At 35.6% G+C, this 25687-nt stretch overlaps 1 long non-coding RNA gene across 1 annotated transcript in view; it reads right to left on the minus strand.

Moving 5' to 3' along the window:
- Positions 1–8853: 8853 nt before the first annotated feature.
- The window catches only part of LOC135971659 (uncharacterized), a 50660-nt gene continuing 33826 nt past the window's right edge, over positions 8854–25687 (minus strand). The window contains exon 4 of the long non-coding RNA XR_010587908.1: positions 8854–9060. This is a non-coding gene — a long non-coding RNA (uncharacterized lncRNA). The remainder of the gene's footprint in view (positions 9061–25687) is intronic.

A 25687-nucleotide genomic window follows, 5' to 3' on the forward strand; every position in this document is an offset into this window, starting at 1 on the left:
CCATCAGCTTTATTTGTATGGTTCCTTTATTTTAGCGCTGAGTGATATCATTAAGATAAAAAAGATGAACGAATGGATGGATGAATAAATTGATGGACAAACTGCTCAGGAACAAATGTTAGTTATACTTCAATAGATACAGATTTAAAGGAAAACAAACCAAAGCTTTTTCTCTGAATCTGACAAAACTTCACGTTCTGTATGGAATTAAAATAGCAGTTTTGATTTATTCAATGATGTACATATGTAACCCTTTAGTAGCCTCATAAATCTTGTTCTGCTATTGGGAAAGAACATTACACTGATGTAAAACTTAATAACATTTTTGTCTGATACTAAATAACCGTGTGCTATTTGAAAAATATCACTTAGCATCTCCCTTATGAAATACTAAGGACAAAATACCTTCATTGTGTCACAAATATGTGGTCATTAAAATCACATATTTTAATTCATTCTATGGGGATTTATGCAGTGATTTTCATATTTTATTTAATGTTCTGAGCAGTGAAAATTCAGTGGGGAAAAACTTAGAGAAGGTGTATGTCCTCATAGAGCTTATATTTTATAACAAAATTTAAAATCAAACAGTTTTAAGAGCCTCGAAATACAAGGTACTTTTAAATGGTTGTGAATTTTTGATTTTTAAATTACTGTTGTTTCTTTGTGGTACATATTTTTAAACATTCCCAGTTTTAAAACTAGGTTCTAATACATTTAATGCAAAATTTAAAAATTACTTATAGTCTTTTTTTCCTACACAGAAGGAAAAAACAACTTATGTTAAAGTTTTTATTTCACCCTAGAGGTAGATATTTTTTCGCTTTGTTTTGCAGTTATTCTTAATGTTTGATTGCCACTGTTTACTAAAAATATTGTCTCTTTCTCAACCTCATATTGCTTCCAGAAAATATGCTAATGTGCTGAAAATGGATTGTATTTTACAGAGTTTTAGGGTAACATTGATTATGTCAGTCTTGTGGATGTGGAGGCCTAATATTGCCAAACTTGATTGATTTCTACTTAAAATCCTGGAAAAATTCTTATCAAAGAAGAGCCACAAAGAAGTGATTGTTTTTATTTTCTACTTGGTTGTCTGGAAATACTTTAGTATTCTAACGTATGGACCTTGTATGTTTCCCTTGTAAAAACAAAATTTTGTGTTTGGAAATAAAACTTTATTTTTATTCTTATTGAATTAAAAAAAATATTTACAACCTTCAGAGCTTTGAAGGCCCTTTACATAACAGTATATAACCTCCTTAAAGCTTGTCTAGTTCTGAAAATAATTCACTGGTCAGAGATATCCTGAAATGAAGATTAGAATTGGGATAAAGTATGTCTTAATTCTTACAATTTTTCTTTAACACAAATAAAAAGCATTAGTGCTGGTCTCTTACCATATGTGTCAGAATCATATTTTGTAATATATTAGCTTCTATGTTACTTCTAGGATTTTCTATTACTCAGAATTACGCTCCCTCTCATACCTTGAGGTTGATGAGGCAATTACTTCCTCAAGGAGTCTTCACAGGTTTTGTACACCTGAAGCCTCTTTTAAGAAAAAAGAAAATGGCCGGGTGTGGTGGCTCACGCCTGTAATCCCAGCACTTTGGGAGGCCGAGGTAGGCGGATCACCTGAGGTAGGGAGTTTGAGACAAGCTCAACCAACATGGAGACACCCTGTCTCTAGTAAAAATACAAAATTAGCCGGGCATTCTGGCGCATGCCTGTAATCCCAGCTACTTGGGAGGTTTAGGCAGGAGAATCGCTTGAACCTGTGAGGTGGAGGTTGCGGTGAGCCGAGATTGCGCCATTGCACTCCAGCCTGGGCAACAAGGGTGAAACTCCGTCTCAAAAACAAAAAAAAAAAAGAAAAAAAAAAGAAAAAAAAGAAAATGATACTTACCTTCAAAAGCTTAAGCCCTGAAGAATGCTGGGCATAAAGTTCACCCCATGAAATATATATATTTGGGGAAGACAGGGTCTCACTGTTGCCCACGTGGGAGTGCAGTGGTGCAATCACCGCTCACTGCAACCTCCAGCTCCACTTCCTGGGCTCAGGTGATCCTCCCACTTCGGCCTCCTGAGTAGCTGGGACTATAGTTACACACCACCACACCCAGCTAATTTTTTGTATTTTTAGTAGAGATGGGGTTTCACCATTTTGCCCAGGCTGGTCTCGAACTTCTGGGCTCAAGGGATCCACCTGCCTAGCCCTGCCAAAGTGTTGGGATTATGGGTTTAAGCCACCACGCCCAGCCTCAGAAACAATACATTAAAAAAAAAAAATACAAAATAAGTCAGAAAAAGTTTCCTTCCTGCCTACTTTCTTTCCAGATTAAATAAGACTTCCATTGCTCTGAGAAAAGCAGAGTGGGAGTAGATACAGTAAGGAGACTTAGTGAGGACAGACTTACTTATATATTGAGGGGTGTGTGTGTGTGTGTGTGTGTGTGTGTGTGTGTGTGTGTGCGCATGTGCACCAACACGGTCTTTGCCTTGATCCTCTGCTATACACCAACAAATTGCCATAATAGATGTGGTCTTCTCATTTTTCCTTTGATGAGGAGATAATAGAGATGGACACTTGGTATAACCCAGAGGGGCGTGTCCGAGGAAGCCAGAATTTCAAATGTTTTCTGTGTCCAAGAAATATGTAGACATAGCTAAGACAAAGCACAATTCAAGAGACCTATCTTCAGAAATGTGGAAAATACATAACTAGCTTGGACAAGAAAATGAGTAAGGAAGTGTGGGACCAGAAACATATATCTGTCAGCAACTTGCATGTGTTGAAGTGTAAGTGCGGGATGGGATAATTGCTAGATTATCATCTACCTGACTTCAAGCTATATGAAAAGGCTACCATAACCAAAAGAGCATACTGGTACATACTGGTACAAAAACAGACACATAGACAATGGAAAACAATAGAGAACCCCCAATATAAAGCTGCCTACCTACAGTCATCTGATCTTTGACAAAGTCAAATGGGGAAAGGACTCCCTATTCAGTAAAAGGTACTGGGATAACTGGCTGGCCATATGGAGAAGAATAAAACTGGACACCTATTTTTCACTACGTACAAAAACTAACTCAAGATGAATTAAAGATTTAAATATAAGACCTCAAACTATAAGAATCCTAGAGAAAAACCTGGGAAACACCTCTGGATGTGGGCCTTAGGAAAAAAATCATGACTAAGTCCTCAAAAGCAATTGCAACAAAAACAAAAATTGATGAACGGGAATCTAATTAAACTAAAGAGTTACTGCACAACAAAAGAAACTATCAACAGAGTAAATGAACAACATACAGAATGGGAGAAAATATTCACAAACTATACATCTGAAAAACTATGGATATAGGTGGAGGCCATTATCCTAAATAAATTAATGTAGGAGTAGGAAACCAAATACTGCATGTTTTTACTTATATGTAGGAGCTAAAAATTGAGTGATCATGAATATGCAGAAGCCAACAATACTGGAGACTACCAGAGTGGGAAGAGAAGGAAGAGGGCATGGTTGAAAAACTAAATATTAAGTGCTGTGCTCACTACCTGGGTGACAGGATCGATCATACCCCAAACCTCAGCATCACGCAAATACCGAGGTAACAAGCCTGCATATGTAACCTCTGAATCTACAATAAATATTAAAATTATTTTTAAAAAGAAGAGATGAATAAAAAAGATAATAATAAAAAAATTGCTGAATATTTGGAATTGAATTTACCACACCTCAATATTTACAACATATAACCAAATGTTACATAGAGAGAAAGATATTGGCTTAAAAGTTACCTGATGTGATGTCATTACACCAGAGGGACTGAGATAAATGAGCTGGGCATTCAACCCCAAAATTAATGGAAAGAAACACAGAATAAATCCAAATAATGTAAAAGAAATGAAGAGTAAATATAATGTTAGACATTGAGAAAATAAGTAAAAATATACAAAGAAGCAAACAAAGAAAATTATTAATACAATTAAAATACATCTGCCAAAAATACTAATAAAATAGGTAAACATTTGAAAAACTGATCAAAGGGGAAAAAAGAGATATTATAAATAAAAATATTAGGAATGTGAAGAAGGACATGACCCCACAAACACTACAGATTAAAATAGATGACTGCATTATTTCGGCTAGATGAGTCTGAAGTCCATTAGTTTCAGGCATGTCCTATAGTGTGCTAGGAAGAAAAGTGGAGCTCCATTTTTAAAATGTAAAAAAATACAGAAAGTAATAGAGTTGAAGTATTTTCTAACTTTCACATCAAGGAATATGTATCTCCCTAAGGGTACATATTTGATGGATCACTACTGACCCAGCAAAAGATCACAGACGCCAGAATCTCTTTCATGATGCTCCCCAGAATATAGTGAAAATTCTACAGCAGTTTGCTATAATGAACAGTAAAAAGGCATTCACAGCAGCATCTTGGTTATTGTTATTTACAGTGCCTTCTTCCACCTAGAACAATCTCTTCAACCATACCTTCATATATCCTTGAATCTTGAGTACTACTTGTTATGTGAACTAAAGATTAAATGTTATCAAAATTAAAAATTCAATTTCATATTAGATTATCATATAATTACAGTTATTAATCCAATCTTTCTAGGTTTGATAGAGGCTTTCTCTGTTTTCAAACCTTAGCTGTTTCATTGTTTTAGATTAAACAAACAAACATTATTGTTGAAAAGGTTGAGGGGCATATAGGCCTGGCCTTTGAAAGTATAATAATCAGATTTTCTTTTTTTTTTTTTTTTTTTTTTACACATGAGAATGCATGTATTAATATAATTTAGAGGGAAACATAAGATTACATAATAATTTGCCTGAATGATGAATCGGATTTTAAAAAACAAGAAATATACCTATTGTAAGAGCAAATACACTACTTCAATATATATGTTTCCTTTTTTTTTTTTTGAGAAGGAATCTCACTCTGTTGCCCAGGCTGGAGTGCAGTGGCGCGATCTAGACTCACTTGCAACCTCCACCTCCCTTGTTCAAACCATTCTCCTGCCTCAGCCTCCTGAGTGGCTGGGATTACAGGTGCGAACCGCCACTCCTGGCTAATTTTTTAATTTTTTTTAGTAGAGATGGGATTTCACCATGTTGGCTAGGCTGGTCTCGAACTCCTGAATTCAGATGATCTGCCTGCCTCGACCTCCCACCGTGAGCCACCGTGCCCATCCTTTTTCCTGTTTTTTAATTAACAAGGGCAAAAAATAAAAATAAAAATAAAAATAACCAAAAATGTGCCCCCATAAATCAACAGTGTTTTCCTGTTAAAAATAAAGCCTCATTTCCTCAGCGTTAGTGAAACAAAGACTTTGAGAATATGATTGCTATTTCTTCAAAGTTAAAAGAACATTTGTTAAAAGAACAATTTTGATGCATTAAAATGTTATAATTCAGACTTTTTTATTAGTTAATTTCAGGGTAAGTGAAAATACAGCATCAGTTCCAAAATATTCAGACTAATGGAAGAAAAACAGACTAAATCAATAATTCATTAAATCAATACAAAATTAAGAGTCTGTTGTATGGTAAGGTAGGCAAGGGCACAAACTGGAATGTTAAGTAGTGGCCAGAAATGTATCAGAAAAGGAAAATTTTGAAAAATTATTATTATTATCAATAATTAGTTATGTATAGAGCTGATGTTTTTTTCTGAACATAAATTAATAGATTGCATTGTCTCTTTCATGCTTCTCAATACTATTCATAATTTCTCTTTTAATTTACTAAGTTTCCTGTGGTTTGTAAGAATAATTGTTTTGTTTTTCTCAAAAGCTAGGTAACTTGCTCTTCTGCAGTGGCTTGGGTACTAGAACATTCCACTACATTATATAAGAAAAACCACAGGCAAATTTATTATTACAAGACCCAAATTGCAGTTTTACTTTATCAATTTTTGCATAATTTTGTTACAGCATCAATATCATTCTTGAAATAATTTTAGAGGACTATTAGAAAAGAGAAGAATTTGTTTTTTATTTTTAATAATTTTTATAATTTTTAACTTTTATGAGTACATAGTAGGTGTATATATTTGTGGGGTACATGAGATTTTTTTTTTTTTTTTTGGATGGAGTCTTACTCTGTTGCCCAGGCTGGAGTGCAGTGGTGTGATTTCTGCTTACTGCAAACTCTGCCTCCCAGGTTCAAGCAATTCTCTGCGTCAGCCTCCCAAGTAGCCGGGATTACACGCATCCGCCACCATGCCAGGCTAATTTTTGTATTTTTAGTAGAAACAGGGTTTCACCATGTTGGCCTGACTGGTCTCGAACTCCTGACCTTGTGATCCACCTGCCTTCGCCTCCCGAAGTGCTGGGATTACAGGCGTGAGCCACTGCACCTGGCCACATGAGATATTTTGATACAAGCATACAATGTGCAATAATCACATCAGAATAAATGGGGTATCCATCACCTTAAGCACTTACCCTTTCTTTGTGTTACAATTTAATTATGGTCTTATAGTTATTTTAAAATGTACAATAAATTATTGCTGGCCGTAGTCACCCTGATGCGCTAACAAATACTAGGTCTTTTTCTTTCTATCCAACTATATTTTTGTACCCCATGACCATCCCCGCTTCCACTCCTCCACTACCCTTCCCAGATTCTGGTAACCATCATTCCAACACAAACATGAATTACAATGTTCTAATGTAACTTTAGAAATGCTTTCCTTCTCAGTAATTTTGTGATGTGAACAAACATTATAAAAAGACTACTATTACTTTTTTCTAATATAATGTCCTATGGTAGAATTTCAAATATTATGTTAGATTCTTTTCACATTTATTTGGATAAAAATAAGGCATGTTAAGTAAGTGTAACTATCCCATTTTTAGATTGATTGTATACATTCTTTTTTTTTTTTTTTCTTTTTTGAGATGGAGTCTCGCTCTGTCTCTGTGCAGTGGTGAGATCTCAGCTCATGGCAACCTCCACCTCCCGGGTTCAAACAACTCTCCTGCCTCAGCCTCCTGAGTAGCTGGGACTATAGGCCTGAGCCACCACACCTGGCTAAGTTTTTGTATTTTTCATAGAGACTGAGTTCCACCATGTTGGCCAGGCAGGTCTTAAACCCCTGACCTCATGATCCACCCGCCTTGGCCTCCCAAAGTGCTGGGATTACAGGCGTGAGCGACCACTCCCGGCGATTGTATACATTCTTGAGAAGGTCAGAACTATTTCTGCTCTTATAAAGACAATGACATTATATATACCTTCACAGATAACAAGCACCCTCATGGGAGGTTATTTCAATGAATTTTTTTCCCTTCTCTTATTAGAGCACATTGCCAAAATGAACAAGAATTTAGAAAACAACAGCATTTTGCTGGTAGGATCATTTCTAGTGAAAAACAAACAAATAACAACTGGATATACCCAGACTGCTGGGATTGGATATCTTATTAGTAATTTGCAACATTTGTGGACGATGAGATTTCCCTGATGTGGCATAATTTACACTGTAAAATATTTGCTTTTGTTTATTAGGAAATTTACATTGGGTTTTTCCAGCTCACTTTACCAAAACCATCTGGATTTTTCTGCCCAGGTCCACCCATATGACAAAAATAAATAGATTAGAGTAGTTTTTATTTCCTATAAAAGAATTGTGTAAGGAAATACTTTGGCAGACAGTATGGTGTAGTACAGATAATGTGGCTGAATCTCACCACAGTAACTGAAAGCTATGATATTGCAGGTGAAGATGTCAGCGAGACGACACAGGAATTCCTGTGATTCACTTCCTGTCTTCCCTAACGCAGGTATGATTCTGAAAGGAGGTGGATTCTGTCATTTCCATAAAATCATTTTTCCATTTCTATGTTTATCAATCCTAGTCTAGGTCAACAGAAAATACTATTTTTAGTGAGTTCTTCTATATTGCTGCAAAACAAAAAGAGAAATGTTATTTATCTTATAATACAAACACACTCATAAATTCCTATTCAATTTCTTTGTTAACAATAAATACTTACATGGAAAATAGACATAATGAAATATTTGTATAGGATATATTAGGGTAAAATATACATTTCTGTGATATATGTGAAAGAAAAATTCACCAGCAAGGTTGTCTGTAGCTGGATTTTATATTTTATTGTAATTCCCATTGAAAACAAAGAAATAAACAATCCTATTGATAAAGTCCACTTTTATTCATTTATTGAACAAATATTCTGTAGTACTTGCTCTGTAAAAGTCAATATATTAACTCCTGTGACAGATACAGAGACAAATAATATTCTATAGGGCAGTTCTTATAGTGAAGGAATAAACGGATTGTATGTGCTATTGCTATGTTGGAGGTGTGTGCTGTGGAAATACAAAGGCAGAATATTTATTTCTCTCTGACATGTGATTTTCGGTCACTAAAGTGATGTTGGAGGTAAGAAGTAGAGAATGAGTTATATACACTAGGTGAATAATCTTGGAAAAACCATTTTTATAGAGAAGAACAGCTTCATTTTTTAAAAAGGTACTGAGTGTGAATATGCACAGTATATTTAGGGGATAGCAAACAGGTGAGAGCTGTGTACTCCAGTGGAAAATCTCTACTGGGGCTATATTTTTTCCCGGGACCCTCTGTCTTACTTGTAGATAGAACTTTTTTTGTCAAAAAAAAAAAAAAAAAAAAGCCCTTAAAGATTGCTGAATTTTTCTGTTTCTGGCTCCTACCTTTAAATGAATGATACTATTATTTACAGGAAAGCACATCAATTAATTAACAGTCGTAAGGAATTAGGATATTTTATCAGGAAAAATACTAAAGAGAAAGCAACTTAAAAGATCAGTTAAAAATAGAACATTTTGATAACCACCATTTATTCGGACCCAATAGGCAGAAACTTATTACGGGATTCGATACGAATAATGTAAATGGGGCATGAAGGCTTCAGTGTGTATATATAGAATTGGAGATGCTTTCACTTTCCATTTGATGAAATTGAATTTCTCAGAATGGACTCTATATCTTTTTAATTCCATGATTTTCAGCAAGCAGAAGGACCATATCCTGTAATTTATGAAGATAGTTTATGATTATTTTTTATTAGCTCTCAGCTTTAGCAACCACTTTCTTCCCCCTCCCTCCCCAGCCATGTTGCTGCTGGTGATCCTTATAAGGGAAGCTGCTTTTCATTTTCATCTTCCTCAGCACAGCTGGTGCTTACACTACCCTAAACATTCATTGAGTCATTTCCTGCTGGTAAATGTCTATGTGTAGTCACGATTGTCACCTATGCGTGTGATACTAAACTGTCCTCTCTCTTTTTAAACCAAGATAGCATTTGTACCAGCCTCTAATCTTATGTACTACTTTCTCCCCTTTCAGAACCAAGCTGGCAATTCTCATCTTGAATAGCTTTAAAATTGCTCATAGCAATCAATGACAACTGAGGCATCACTAAAGAATTTCTTTTATCTCCAAGCTCCAATTTAGATCTGTCATTAAGCTTGAGTAAGCTTGAACTGTCAGAACATTTTCCCTCATCACATGCTCTAAGCACAAAAAGTCAACTTCAAAATCAAATTTGTTCTGTCTCTTATTCTACTTTGTAATGGTTTCATGTGAACAATAAACTTCACTGAAATAGTAGTGTCAATCTTTAGTAACTCAGAACACTATGGCTTCAAAAAGTAGTGAAATGCTGCCAAAACGCAAGCATGATGTACGGTAAATCATTCACTCACATTCAGTTGCTCTTTGTTGTGCTCTAATATTGGGGGAAAGAGGACTTGACAGTGGGTATGGAGATGAGGAGTCTTTTTCCTCCTTTTAGAGGGAAGGTTGTGTCATCTTTTTGGCAAGTCACTTTACCTCCCTACGCCTTTGTTTCCATGCCTGTAACATGAGATAGTTTTATTACATGAATTCTAAGTCTCCGCCCATTCCTAATGTTGGCCTCTTAATAAATTCAACTTTTCATTGTGTGGTGTTATTCTTTTTCAAGAAATGGATTAGAAACGTTACCATACAGAGCTAGAAGTCATAAATTAATTAGGAAGCCCATAGTCCAAGTCTAGTTGTAAAAATGGCTTGGTTTCATCTTTTGAAACAAAATGATGTTTTGTTTGGGTTCTGCTGACAAACAGAAACTGTCTTTTAAAGATCACAGTTTCCATCTTGGAGAAATTTTCCACTGATAGATACTTCAGCCTCATCCACATATTTAAATGTACTTTGATCTTTCTTTGTTTTGCAAATTTCCTTTCCAAACAGTTTGTGTAAACATTAGAGGTGCCAACCTGAGACTAAAGACCACTAAAATCTGGCATGTGAAGTATTCAGCAGCTCAAATACGTTAGTTTACAGAGTCCATGTTCAAAACAAGTGATTGCTTTTTTACAATTTCTTATCAACTCCAAATTGAATTGTATTTCTTCTTTTATCTCTAAAGCAAATAAGAAGGTTGTTCATAATCACTTTTTAAATTTTATAAGTACTGCTGTGTTAATGTGAATTCTTTTCTCATCTATCTTCCTGTTAAAAGATGGCCTTAACAGAAATATAATTCAGGTCATTATTACCATGATGTATTAGAGTGAGAAGAAAATTGAGGATTTTTTTTTTTTCTTAGAGCTGGAGATCTCACTCTGTTGCCCAGGCTGGAGTGCGGTGGCACGAACATGGCTCACTGTAACCTCGACTTCCTGGGCTCCAGCAATTCTCCTGCCTCAGCCTCCCAAGTAGCTGGGACTACAGACACACACCACCACGTCCCGGTAATTTTTGTATTTTTTGTAGAGATGGGGTTTTGCCCTATTGCCCAAGCTAGTCTCGAACTCCTGAGCTCAAGTGACCTCCTCACCTTGACCTCTCAGTGTTCTGGGATTACAGGTGTGAGCCACCATGCCCAGCCTGGGTGATCTTTTAAATCCAGAAATCAAGATCTTAATACAAATATTCTAGCAGATGGCGAGTCAAGTCGAGGGTACCATTCTGTGATTTTTTTTCTTTGCTTTTCATTGTCAGATCTTGTTCGTGACAGTTCTGTACTTTAGCCCAGAATCTGTTGGTATACTTGAAGCTTTCTCATCACTCATCCTTTACTGATATAACTCTTAGCCTGACTAATGTATTAATGTCAAAATCTGACGGGAATTTTTACAATCTTTGCCACATTTCCTTGCTCCTAATCAAAATGTGTGTTGTTCTTTAGAGAGTCATTTGTTAATAGCTAACAATCTTTATTTATTTTATTTTATTCTATTTTATTTATTTATTTTTTATTATACTTTAAGTTCTGAGATACATGTGCAGAACGTGCAGCTTTGTTACATAAGTATACATGTGTTGTGGTGGTTTGTTTCACCCATCAACCCATCATCTACATTAGGTATTTCTCCTAATGCTATTCCTACAATAATCCCACACCCCCCGATAGGCCCCGATGTGTGATGTTCCCCTCCCTGTGTCCATGTGTTCTCATTGTTCAACTCCCACTTATGAGTGAGAACATGGGTGTTTGGTTTTCTGTTCCTGTGTTAGTTTGCTGAGAATGATGGCTTCCAGCTTCATCCATATCCCTGCAAAGGACATGAACTTATCCTTTTTTATGGCTGCATAGTATTCCATGGTATATATGTGCCACATTTTGTTTATCCAGTCTACACTGATGGGCATTTGGGTTGCTTCATCATCTTTGCCATTGTGAACAGTGCTGCAATAAACATATGTGTGGTTGTATCTTTATAACAGAATGACTTATAATCCTTTGGGTATATACCCAGTAATGGAATTACTGGGTCAAATGGTATTTCTGGTTCAAGATCCTTGAAGAATTGCCACACTATCTTCCACAATGGTTGAACTAGCTTACACTCCCACCAACAGTGTAAAAGCATTCCTATTTCTCCACATCCTCTCCAGCATCTGTTGTTTCCTGACTTTTTAATGATCACCAATACTTAAAAATGGATTTTGTGCTGGAAATATTTTCAAATTCAGCTTTAGTTATACTAAGGCAGGCATACTTTTCTATATCATATGCAAATGATAATTACTTGCATATAATACTATACATTATATATTAACTCTGAGAAGTTCTTTGTAAGATATGAATGGCATTAATATTAGTATTAGTATTGCTTTTCAATGAATTACTACTGCTCTAGTTTATTTGCATATTCATATATAGCTCTCAAACTAGAGAAACAAGAATTCGATGACACAGAACAAATCTTTGTAAAGAAAATTTAAATTTGGGGAAAAAAAATACAATGTTTATCTACATGGGAAATTTCTGAAATGTATGTTATTATAAAAGTTAATTTCCCTTCTGAATAAATGATATGTGATTTTCATATTATCATGCTAGTTTGAACAGCTGTAAAGAAGTGCTTAGATAAAAATAAAAAAAGGTTTCAGATCCAAATTTTGCTTTCAAATTAACAGGTGCAAAAGATTCCAGGATATGCACTTCTGTTTGAAGAAAGCGTTTAGCTTGGGATACATAGACTGGCTATGATTGAAATGCATTTATTGATAGTAAAAACTTTTACAAACAAGGTTTTTACGTATATTAGAAAGCGGGAAAAACTTAGCCCTCCTTACTGAGCAATATTAGTAATTGCGAGGAGCAAGTCACTGGACAAATAACCCACACCACAGTTGGTTTAGGTGCTGTCAAAGTAGAACCTCCCATTTCTATGTCTTTGAGTGTGTTTTAGAGAAGTGCTGATTGTCAAGGAGAATTAAACTTTAGTGAATGTTCTTTGTCTTTCCTGTGTAGAGACAGGAAACACAACCATTTGGGGTACGTAAAACATTTGGATTTTAAAGATACAACTTCCCTGTTGAATTTGACTATTGATTATTGGCTTGTGTAAAATGGTAAAAGTACTGTATTTGTAATTTGTTACTAAGAATCATTGTTTAGACCATATAATAACACAATACAACAGTATAATAATAGTATTTCCATTATATAGTACAATGAAATACATTTAAAATACAATTTGTAAAATGAATTAGAAATCTTTCAAATATTTAAATGTTTGATCCTACGATCATCTATAAATGCTTACATTTTATGATAATTTAAGGTCTCTTTAAAAGTTTATAGATAATACAAAACTTTGATTTCATTTGGCTGCCTTTTTGTGCTTTGTTTCTTGAAACTTAGCAAAAGATGATCAAGAAGAGCATGAAAAAAATCCCCTGAATCCATTGGCTTTCTTTCCTATACTGACAACAGTTTACATGTGTGAGGTAATGCTCTTTTGCCTGTGTTGCCTTGCTTTGCTTCTCCTTGCTTGGCACCATTCTTAAACAATTTATTTATTCATTCATTTTCTCATTCACATATTTATTGTTTCAACAAATGTTTATTGATTCTGCTATGTGTCAGCTTCTATGCTCGACTTTAGGGATACAGAGATGAGTAAGGCAGATATGAAACCAGGCTCTCATGGACTTTCTGGTTTTTGGAAAAGAGAGATGACTAAATAATTAAGTTTCAGTGTATGTGAGAGATGCAGTGAGAGAGGATTATGCTATGCTGTGGAAGTACCTAATCAAGTTTGGAGGTTTTGGGAAAAGCTTTAGTTTCTGTTCACATACTCAAATTATAAATTATTTAATCCTCAGTTGCTATTTGGTTAGAACATTTCTGACTTTATTGGCTTCCCATGGTTGCTGTAACAAATTACCACAGATTTAGTCACTTGAAACAGAAATGTATTCTTTTATAGATTTGGAGACCAGAATCTCAAAGTGGGTTTCTTTGGGACAAAATGAAGGTATTGGCAAGGCCACTTTCCTTAGGGAGGTTCTCTGGGAAAATGTGATCCTTTACCTTTTCCATTTCTAGAGATGCATGCCTCAACCCAGGTCCCCTTCTTTCATCTGCAAAGTCAGCAGCACCCTCACATCATCTCCTGTAATAAACTCCCTCTGTCTCCTCCATATAAGGTCACTGAGGGTTACATTATGGTCCATGATATAAGGTAAGTAATTGCCCCTCCTCAAGATCCTTAATTAAATCACATCTGCAACATTCCTTTAGCCATGTAAGAAAACATCCAAACATTCCAGAGATTAGGATGTAAATATTTTGAGGTGTTATTATGTAGCTGACCATAGTGATCCATCAAAAATTAGTGTCTATAAATAGTTATCTGAATATGTAACCTAAGAGAGTTCTTGTATATGATATGAACAAATATTTTGTATTCATTTTTGGAAAAGAAGTTCAAAATTTCTTTATGAGGTACCAAATCTTTATAGTAAAGTTATAAAATCATATTTTATAATATTGTAAACTGTTTTGTATGAAACTCAAGAAAACCAGGCTACATTCATTTAACTATTAGAAGGGTAGTGATAGCATGTGGACAGGATCAAATCTTTGAGATTTCTACCTGTCTCATACAGCAGTTGCAGCCCCCCTTGACCATCTCAACTTGAGTCCCATGTGCACAGATATCATTTCACAAAAGGAAAAAGAATAATTACTGATTTGGCTCTGAAATGCTTATGTGTCCATCCCTCCAGAGAACAAACCTGTACTTCATATGTGTCATGAGGGCTACCTTGCCCTAAATAATGTGTGGGCCTCACTATCCTGTCTCTTAGTTCCTTTTTCCTGAACTCTTCCTCCAGAGTTGTGGGTGTTTCTCTTCCAAGAAGAAAAGAAACCTATTAGCCACAAGGAATTCTAAGGGGAGGACTATTTCACGAGAGACAGGAATGTGTTTGCCTGGGTCTAGCTGTCATTATGATTCCTTTATTCTTCCCAACAGAAATTCCACCTTCTGGTACAACAGCCTATTCTTATTAATTCCATTTGACTATTGTTCTGTTCTTCCTTCAACCCTAGAGGAAGAATGGAGTGAGGTTGTGGGGACAGAAGGTCTTGAGGTATTTCAAAAGATATATTATATGGGTCAAACTGATGAACACCTTGAGATAAAAGTAGAATATACAAGACTGAAGGCAAAATCACACAAAGCGACTCAAGTTTTTGAACAGTAGCCAATAGCATAAAAATAGAGTGAAGATAATATCTGAAGAAAGGGAGATGAGTGAACAAATAATTACTAAATGCCTGTTATGTTTCAAAATATTTGCTGGGTACATGCCCTTTGATGGCTCTGTTTGTGTAGTGAATTCTCTTTCTGTAGAAAGAACTAAGGCTGAGAAAAGTTAACTGATTTTCCAAGGTAGCTCATGTAGTGTATGGCTATGCTTGTACTTAAAGTCTGGTTTGTCTGAATCCACAATCTATTGGTTTTTGATATTCCCAGCCTTCTCCAGGACGCCTGAGTTTGTTGTTTCATCACAGAATTACATGAAAGAGACTGGAAAGATAACTCTTCAAATGTCAAATCATTCTCCTATAAAAAATTTTGCCACAGCTGTTGAAATACGGCCTTAGGGTTTATGATAGAATTTGAACCCACCCCATGGAAAATTCATCTTGACTTTGCTTTTTTTCGTTTCCCTGCTGAGTTCCTAATAGAAAATGAATGTCTATTGCTTTTCTCTTGATATTCATGGCACTGCTCCTCTCTATCCATAGGATTATCTTATATAAGTAATAATTCTTTCAAATTTTGGGTGGATTTTAGAAGGACTTGCTCCAACAGGGTTCACTCTTCTAACTAACACAACCTCTGAGTAGGTTTCAATTCAATTAGTTTGGCTAGTGCTAACATGTGATCAGCTATTAATGAGTGGTCTGAAGATTTTTTTTTTTTTAAACTGAAAGGGCGATTCTGTCATTCACTTCCTGAAAATTAGAAAAGCTCTTCTGATTTCATTTGCATGTTGAGATTTTCTATTATGACTTGTATTCAATTTAGCACACTCAAATATGAAGCAAATCTAGTCATTTAATCTGCTGCCTGAGCCAGTATCTCTGCAGCAAGAGATATCCTACCTTCGTGTGTGCATGTGCTTGAGAGCAATTGTTTGGCTGTAGCTCTTATTAATATAAATCAACATCTACAAAGAAAGCCTCCCTTATTCCTGAAATTCATATTGATATAAATAGAAAAGTAATGGATTTCAAAATGGGTCCAATAGGTTTGAGCTTCTAGAATTATCCCAAGAGTATGGACAGGATTGAAATATTTCAAGGTGTTTTGGAGAGGGGTGTTGAAAAAGTATTTTCATGTTTGCTGAGTGCCTCTGAGCTGGCAGATTCATACTAATAATGGCAGAAGCCAGGAATAGTTATAATACGCTTAATTAACTCAGCTTATTTAATGCCATGGTCCAGATGAACTCTAGATAGGGAGACATAATACATATAGCTCATTAAAAAATAATTTGGACTTTTCTAATCTATATTTGCATAAAGTTCAGGTCCTTGTCCTGAAGGTATTAATTATTTTTCTAATATTATTGTTGAATAATAGATGCCCATGAAAAAATGGTAATTAGAGAAATGCTGGCTAACATAATTCAATTTCACATAACATGCTCATGCCAATTATGCCAGGAAGTTTCTTTGTCTTGAGGAAATACCCTTTTAAAAGAGAGTTATAGTAAAAAAAAAAAAAAAAAAAAAAAAAAAAAAGTGTAAATGAGATCCTGGCTGAGAGCTGTTAAAAATAAAACAATAAACAAAATTAACCTATTTGTCTCTGTTTATATGAATTAGAAAGGTATTTGCTAGACACTTTGGGCTTCCATCAGAAACAGGTTATTTTTGCTTTGATCATATTTTAGAACTCATTTTCTTTAGGATACTATGTGTTATTTTGAGAAAATGTATGCAGAGAATTAAAAGAATCTGATTAACTGTTATATTTGATGAGATCTTTTATGACACACTTCTTGAATTTTATGGTGAGTTGCTAGCAGCGAACAATTCTAGAAATCAACATTCTAGCAAAGAAGCTATAATAGCATCCTAAATAAGAAGAGCAAGTTTAACTGAATGTACTACTGAAATGTTTTCTTCTAATTTCAAGCATGGTGTTTGTTTTTATGCGTACTCTTTTTTTATATGCATATAATGGATCTATTTTGTGGAGAGGCACAGGTCAGTGGCTCCATCATCCAATATCCTTCATGTGTATAAACAAAATAAGGAAAGATGAAAAGGTAGGCAGGGAATAGATTGCAAAGTTGTAGGGTTAGAGAAGCCAATGTTTAACATTCATCCCCATGTTCTGCTGGGGCTTTTCTCAATTCTACATCTTAATTCATATCTTGTTTTTTTTAAAAAAAATTTATATGAAAAAACCTATATAGACTAAGCTCAAAAATGACAAACAATAGTTTTCTGTATCTTCTTTAATTTCTACTGTGGAAATTGTAGCCCCTCTCAAAGTTCCACCAATTATTTTGGGACCTCTGTGTAACTTTTAAAATTTTCCTTTTTGCTCTCATTGTTGGTCCATACTTCTCAAGTAATGTATGCTGCTAAAATAATCAATGTCCACACAATCCTTCAAAGGAACTCTAAGGCTGCTGATATTGTCATAGTCTCTGGATAAAAATCACTGAAACTGAGTAATGTCAATATTCTATTGAACTGAAGCTGCTTTGCTGCACCAAAACTAAAGTTATTGTTGAAGCTGAGGAATCGCCATGTGGCCGTTCGGCTCTATGCTTAAGGGAAGAGAAGCCCTTTCTCCCACCTTTGTGGTGTGCTTGGATATATATGTCCCAGATACAAGCAACCAGAGTAGCCACTTCATATTGAACTTCATGGTCGCAATATCTCATGGAGATTTTGGTGAAAACAGCTTTCATTTTCTCTGGAAGTCAATTTTCCTACAATACAAATGTGAGGCCATGAAACTCACATAAAGCACCTATTGATAACTGCCTCCTCTTTCTAAATTGGTATCATTCTCAAATTGAGCTTGCATGCCTCATTCTTTTGGATAAACTGCTTTCAAGGTGGACATGTCAATGAAATAAATTCCTGGTGAGGTCAACCCATTGGCTCTCTAGGGAGTTACAGTAGCATCTGAATCTTTGAGCATGGTTTACAGCTAAGCTGGGAACAAGCTTCTCCTTTCCCTCCTAATATCTACTTTGTGTGTCATACCACTGATTTACTGGACTAGATCTAATAGTTTTCCAGTTCCACTTAATTATTGTTATTGTTATCAAGAAATGGAGTTAAGTCATGTTAAAAATGGGATATTTGAGTGCATCCTTTTAAAATTTATTGTGTGCATGTTATTTAGAAGCCCCACACTTTAGCTTGGAGATTTCTACCATCTATAGTTTAGGCAGAGTAGCCACACCCAAACGACTTCCAGAAAGTGCCAGATTTGAAATGCACAAAGCAGTGTGTGGTTGTCTGAGAGTTAACACTGTAACAAGGTTCAAGAGAATGTCTTGATTTGAGTGCTAAGACAGAGGTACAAAGAAAATATCTAAGGTCAAAGCTGTGTGTACCTAAAGTCATGAAAATAGGGAGTAAAGAGTTAGGGGTACCATTCTGACTAATATGAGACTTCTGAGACAAGCAGGGAGGTTGTTGTCTGTAAAGCTCGGATAAGCACCTAATCAATGTGGCAAAGGGTACTTATTAATAGCAACAGATAGGATTTTTGCTGGACAGTGACACATATGAGACTGTCAATAGTGATGAATATGAGCCAATGCATGTCCAGCACAGAGGGAGGCTTCAGATGAGGTCTCCCTGGCAACAATCAAAAGGAGGTTCTTTATCTAGAATACTGAAGGCTGTTTTGGTTTTTTGCTTTTTTCCTTTAATACAAACTTAGCTGATGAAAGTTTATTGGAACCTTTAAAAACTAATTTTTATGCATCCTTAGAGGAGAGACAAATCAACCTCAGGTTAAGTACATGCATAGTCCACACCCAGAGATCAAATCTAGTTATGTAATCATGGAAATAGTACTCAACAAATGGGGCTTTTAGAAGGTGAAATTTTCAGGATGGAAGTCTTCCTGGCCACTTTCATCAAAGAAAACATAAGGCAAACAATAACCTTACTGCAGTTGAAAATTTATACCACATTTTATAGGTAGCATCTTCTTGTCTGTATCTAACCCCCATCCCCGAAAAAAAATAGCACCTCTACTTTTTGTATACTGTGTGGCAGTACTAGAAATATTTCAAAACTTGCTTGAAAAATAAAACTTGTGTAAAAATATCTGCTGCATGCCAAGTATTGTGAAAATACTATAAAAATAGAAGAAAATGCAGAAGATACTTTGTAAAATATATCTGTGCTCACACTTTTAACTTTGGAGGCTGACAGATTGTATTATCCAAAGATGACCAGAGATCTCCCATCCTATGTACTCTTCTGCAGTGTGACATTGCCACTCTCTCATCAAGACATAGAGTTTATTTCTCTATTCCTTGACTCTGAGCAGGCTTTGTGACTACTTTGACCAACTGTATATATGGCAGAAGTGGTTCTGTCCATAGCTAGTGGTCAAGGGATATCTTTTCAACCCCGTATAGGAGTTAATCTAGGAGAAGTGAAAGAAGAACTTCTTAAAACATTTTGGCTTCCATCATGGGCATTTTTATGGCAGAAAATATTAATCAGTTGAAGTCTTGAGAGTTACAGATCAAATACTGGTTGGGAAAAGTATGTTAGAGAATCATCTTATTTCATTCGTGTTTTGGTTTGAACTTTTTTATGACTAGTAGCTTAATGTACTTATTTTGATTTACATTAATGAACTAAGAGGGAACTTTAACGTACCTGAGAGAGATGATATTATCTTATTAAGTGACATTTTTTCTCTTACGCTAAGTACTGTTTTAAAATATTGACTCATGATGGGGGAAAAGTTATACTTAACAAAATATTAGCAGTAAGATGAAAGAGTTGGAACAGATTAATATGGTTCTGAAGGTTAAAAGTTCCGAGCTGTTATCCTGGTTAGATTCTAAAGAAAAATTGACTTGTAAATGCTGCCCAGCAGAAACACATACATTTTCTTTACACTTTCCCATTGCATTATTAAGTTACTTCCAAATAAGAAGTAAACATGTTTAGATTTCCACTTATCATGGGAGTTCATTGTAGGTTTACAGGAGAAGAGGGAAAGTACAAGAAGCTGCTTCAGTAATCAAATCCCGGGTCCTTAAGGAGTTCTTTGTGTCTCCCCAGAAATTTTCAGTTGTCTCATTGTAGGCAAATGCCCATTGTTGCCTTTACTAATCACTCGATTGTTCCACTTGTTTCTCTGCTTTTACTTGTGGCTACTTTTTGCTTTTCTATTTTTACCTCCTGGCTTCTTCTTATTCATGGTGTGCACTTTCTCATGGCTCTTATTTATTTATTTCTGCAAATCTTTTAAATCCTTCCACTATCTAATCCTTCTCTAATTGGTTTGGATAGTCACTATCAATTTTAATATGACCTTTTAAGTTCAGAATACTCAAGTGAAGACACCATTTACTCTGCTGGCCAACTGGCAACTTCTGGCCAGCAGAAGACAATGGGTATGGAAGAAACTCAGGGTTATGGTCAGCTCTCCACTATGCAATTCATTGTTAGGCATTCTCAGGTGGTATATTATGACTGTAAAAAGTGATAACTGAATATATGTTTATTATTTCATAGTAGGAGGGCGAAAGAACCCTTAAAGAGGTGAAATTCTGATGCCACAAGATCTTCCTTCTTCTGCTTTGGTTAGAGTCTGGCTACTCTTACCTGGAGGCCTTGAATGGTATCTGCATGTGTACCACTTAAATGAATGTACGCAGGTTATTGAAATTAATATACATTTAATATGTATATTGGGTCTTACTTTAAATTTCTTAGCTTCTCTTGTGTGTAAGTCCTCATTATTAAGAATATCGTTGGGGAGTTATCTCTTGAGGTAGAATAAAATTTTTAATGATTTATTGGTACTCCTGAAGGCAAAAATCTTCTTGTTCCAGTACTTGGCCCATCTATTGTAAAAGTTGACATTCTCTCATTCTTTTGCCTCATCAGGTATATGGAAATGAAGGACAGCATTAACACTGGCATATTTTCATTATTGACACATTTAGTACCATCTGGAGAGCTGACTCTGGCAGGTTCTATAAGACTGACTTACCAGTCATTTTATACATCTGGAGAGAGGTCTAGGAAGTAATCACTGATTGAAAAGGAGTAAGTGGCAAATTGCCTGGGATATCGTTTAAGAGAGTAGAGGAAGATTCAAGCTTAGTTTATTTTCTTCAGTCTGTTTTATTTAATATCAAGAGAATATATAACATGTATACTGGGTATATGTGTAATGTTTCCTTTTCACCTGGAAACTGTACCTACCACCTGTCTCTGAGATTATTCAGACACCAAATCTGTTGCATGCTAGATTCTGGGGTTAGAAAGATGAATAAGAAGTCATCTTAATAAGGTAAGAATAGTCTATAAAACCATAGTCTATAAAACCAAAGACAGATGTAAAGCAATAAGTGCATTAATGCACTACAGCTGTTATGATAAAGGTCTACACAGAATGTAGTGGAGGCATAAAATACAGAGTGAGAAAGGTACTCTAGGTCATTTAGAAAGGGTTTCAGATAGATGATGGTCCTTGAACTGAGACTTGATGGATACATACCCGATGTATTTGTGTATTTTTACAGTTGTGCATTTTTACACAAATATGTAAACCAACATTTAGACCAAAGGACTATACTAAAAGAGTTTAGTTCACTTGCCCAAATTTAAATAGCTAGTTAGTGATGTAGCCAGGATTCAAACTCGGATCCTCCCTATTCCAAAGTCTATGTTTTTATTGATTTCCCTACCCCAGTTGTGTGTGTGTCTCTGCATGTATGTGTGTTTATGTGTGTATGTAATATATATATAATATATATGTGTATATATATATTATATATATGAGACACTCAAATCAAATAAGTAGAATCAGCCAGGCTTATTGAAACAACACTAAATTATTCCAGATTAGTATTATCATAATTTACGGGTACTGTAAGAAGGAGCTAAATCACAAAGGTCCTCACATTCTATGTCCTACAGGCAATGGGGCACCATTGAAGATGGTAAGCTAGGATATCCCATGGCAATGTTCATTTTAGAAAGGTTATTCTGGATCAGGTTAGAATAGAAAGAGAAGTAAAATATTTCAGTAGTTATAAAAGGTAAAGCATGAATCAGTATTGTGACAGTGGAAACAGAAAAGAAAAATACATAAGCAAATATTACAGAGGTAGCAGTCATGGGACATGATCCATTGGAAAATGTAAAGAGAGGGTAAGCAGGAAGAGACCTTCCTATTTTTCTGGCTCATTTGACCTGGCACATGATGGAATCAGTTATAGAGTAGAGAGAATAAAGAAAACAGAAGGAAATATATATTGGTAACAACGTGATAAAGGGTGATGAAATCAGTGATGAAAATGTTAAGAAACCTGAGAAACACATAGGCAGCTGAAATAGATTTCAGGGTGGGTGGGGAGGTGGCCCAGGGAAGATGACTGGGAACTGCATATAGATAGATAGATAGGTAGGTAGATAGATAGATAGATAGATAGATAGATAGATAGATAGATATAGATATAGATATTGATATTCTAATGAAAGCATGTAGAAATGTCCCTAAAGCCCTGAGAAATTTTTTATCTAAGAATGGTTGATGGTATATCTACCATAAACTGCAGGGATAGCCCAAGTTCTTCATCCCTCCTTACAAAGGGATCTCTTTGCCATGTGGCTTTGTAGTTACTCTCATTAAAAGGTGGGGTTTATTTCTCTGCTCCCTGGATTCTACCTTCAACCATGAAATTTGGTTTGGTCAATGGGAAGTTAGCAGGTATAATGCATGAGGAGGTTTGAAAACATCAGTTATAGGATATAGAGAATCAGTTATAGAGTATACAGAGTAAAGAATACAGGAGAATAAGATATCAGTAATGATGTGGTGAAGAAAGAGGAAATCATTGATAAAAATGTTGAGTCAAGAAATATGAGAAACATTTAGGCAGCTGAAATAGAGTTTGGTGTGGATAGGGAGAAATAGGCAGTGACAGTTCTGCCTTCTCCTTTTTTGCTTGAAACCATTTACTTATTTATTCTTTTTTTTTTTTCCAACTTTCATTCCTCTGCTTTTGCCATGAGAATACAAGTATAGATTGCTGGTGAGAGGTGAGTGAAGCAGAGCTGATTTACTCTAGCCAATACCCAGGCAGTCCGGATGTATGAGGCCCCAATCTAGGACTGCAGAACCCCAGATATGCGGGTGCTCTCACCTGAGACTAGAAAAACTATGTGACTGAGTTCAGCCTCAATCATCAACTTGCGGACTTGTGAGCTAAATGAATGTTTACTGCTATAGGTGATTGAGGCTTTCTGTTGTTTTATAGCCTTATGATGGCAACAGATAACTGATACAGTAAGAAAAAAGATGAAATTGCTTCATTATGGGCATGTTCTGCAAACAATCCTAATTCTCTACTCTTCTTCCCTCAACTAGCCATGGTCATAGCCAAGAGTCATCATCAAGAGAAGAGTCATTGCCAAATTTTAATGTTTTTGAATACATCAAGTAGCAAACTAATTCAATACAGATTATGCGGTAGTTTTGTTAAAACAAAACAAAACCTTCTGTCAGAAGAGCATAGACTATGTCACAGTACATATTCAAACTTAAGGGCAATTATGATTTGGGTATTTGTTTAAGAAATATTTTGAACTGATTTCTAATGATTGCAAGAATTAACCCCACATGTCTTTTCAACCACTTTGACCTTGGTCTCTCTGAGCATAAAATTACTTTTTGGAAACTGGAGCACATACATTGTATCCATAGTTAGATATATCCCCAGGTTAATGTGCCTAAATACTCACTAAATTGTGGATATGGGAATGGTGAGAATTTTATAATAGATAAAAAAGAAGATGACAATGGGATGGCTAGTGAAAAGTGGGGAGTATTGTGCTAGAATATAGGTTGGTAAGTCCTTTTTGTTCCAGATTGACCATGTATTATTTTATCTTTTTACCCAATTGAGTATTAGGCAACAGTCTTTCTAGGGACAAAACCATATACTTTTATATATATGGTTTTTTTTTTCTTGAAGAAACACATAAACACACTAAAAACAAAGAAGTCAAGGTAATCTTTCATACATCCAGGTCTATGTTGATGAAAATAGTCCCACATCTTGAGTCTCTTTTTCCTGTGTTCTCTGTGTCCTCTTTTAACAAAAGTCAAAATGGGCAAAGCAAAGGCTAAAAGTCTATTCATTGCTGTTTTTATAGTTTACTTTCTTTTTTATTATTCTCCCTCTTCTCATTCCCCAACTTCCCTTTCCCCATAATAAAAGTATAAAAAACATAGGATACTAACACATCACCACTTACATGTTCCAATGCCCTTGAAGACTTGACTGGGAAGCTTATGAAGTACTTTTACAGTTTTATCTCACTTCACCTTTCCTCCTCTCTGAACTTGTAGGTTTTTCAATCATTCATCCTTAATTCTGTAGTATATTCAGATACACAATCCTTAATTCAGCTTTTCTGCTTTCACCTTACTCATATGAATCCTCATGGTGAAAGTACAATAATGAGAAAAAGGTGGTCTGGAAGTGAGAAGCTATGGCTCCTAGAGGGCACTTCTAATGTTGTGGATAAGGCCTTTAAATAAACACATTTAATTATTATGCTGTCTATTTATCTCTCTGATTATAAGAATAATAACAACTACCATTCATATGATGCTTAAAGGATTTTACAAGTGTTTAGCCAGTATTTCATTTGATTCTTTAGGACACTGAAATAGGTAGGATGGATATCATGCTCCCCTATCCACCCTATTCCTTTGATATGAATGAGGAAAGTAAGGCTTAAACAGTTTAAATAATGTGTACAAAGTCTCAGGACTAACAACCAAGTGGGGATCAGAATTCTAATATTATTTCTAGTCCAGACTTCTTTCTATTATACCTTGATGACTGTTGAGATTAAATGTGAGAATTCAAAAAATATTACAGGAACTCTTCTTCTTTCTCTTCAGAACCTAGGTTGTATTATCAAGTGCTATGACTTGGATCTGTGTTCCCACCCAAATTTCATGGTGGAAGATAATCCCCAATGTTGGAGTTGGGAGCCTGGTGAGAGGCAATTGGATCACAGGGGGGAATTTCTCATGAATGGTTTAGTACCATCCCCTTGGTGCTGTCCTGGCAACAGTGAGAGAGCTCTTGAGAGATCTTGTCCTTTCAAAGTGTGTGGCACCTCTCCCATCTCTCTCTCTTTTGCTTCTGCTTTTGCCATGTGATGTCCCTGCTCCCTCTTTGCATTCTGCCATGATTGTAAGCTTCCAGAGGCCTCCCCAGAAGCAGATACCAGTGTTGTGCTTTCTGTACAGCCTATAGAATCATGAACCAATATAAATCTCTTTTCATATAAATAACCCAGTCTCAGAGAGCAGACTAATACATCAAAGATAGATAAAACAGAATTTGAGATCTTTCAACTTCTCTTCACTGGTCAAAAAGGAAAGAGGTTGAATGCGTAAGTATGGGGAGGGGATGATATCTATTGAGGATGGGAGACCAGGTCTTCCGAACCTCAAATACTTGCTATTTGTGTGGGTTTATACACATGTTGTGGCAGAAGGGACCATAGTGATAGATGATCACATCATACAAACTGGGATACTTTTGATTTTCATGGGGATGCTAAACAGACATACGACTGAGAAACAACAGATATAACCTGGGA

The sequence above is a fragment of the Macaca fascicularis genome, chromosome 7 (genome assembly GCF_037993035.2).
Source record: "Macaca fascicularis isolate 582-1 chromosome 7, T2T-MFA8v1.1".
Classification (NCBI taxonomy): Eukaryota; Metazoa; Chordata; class Mammalia; order Primates; family Cercopithecidae; genus Macaca; species Macaca fascicularis.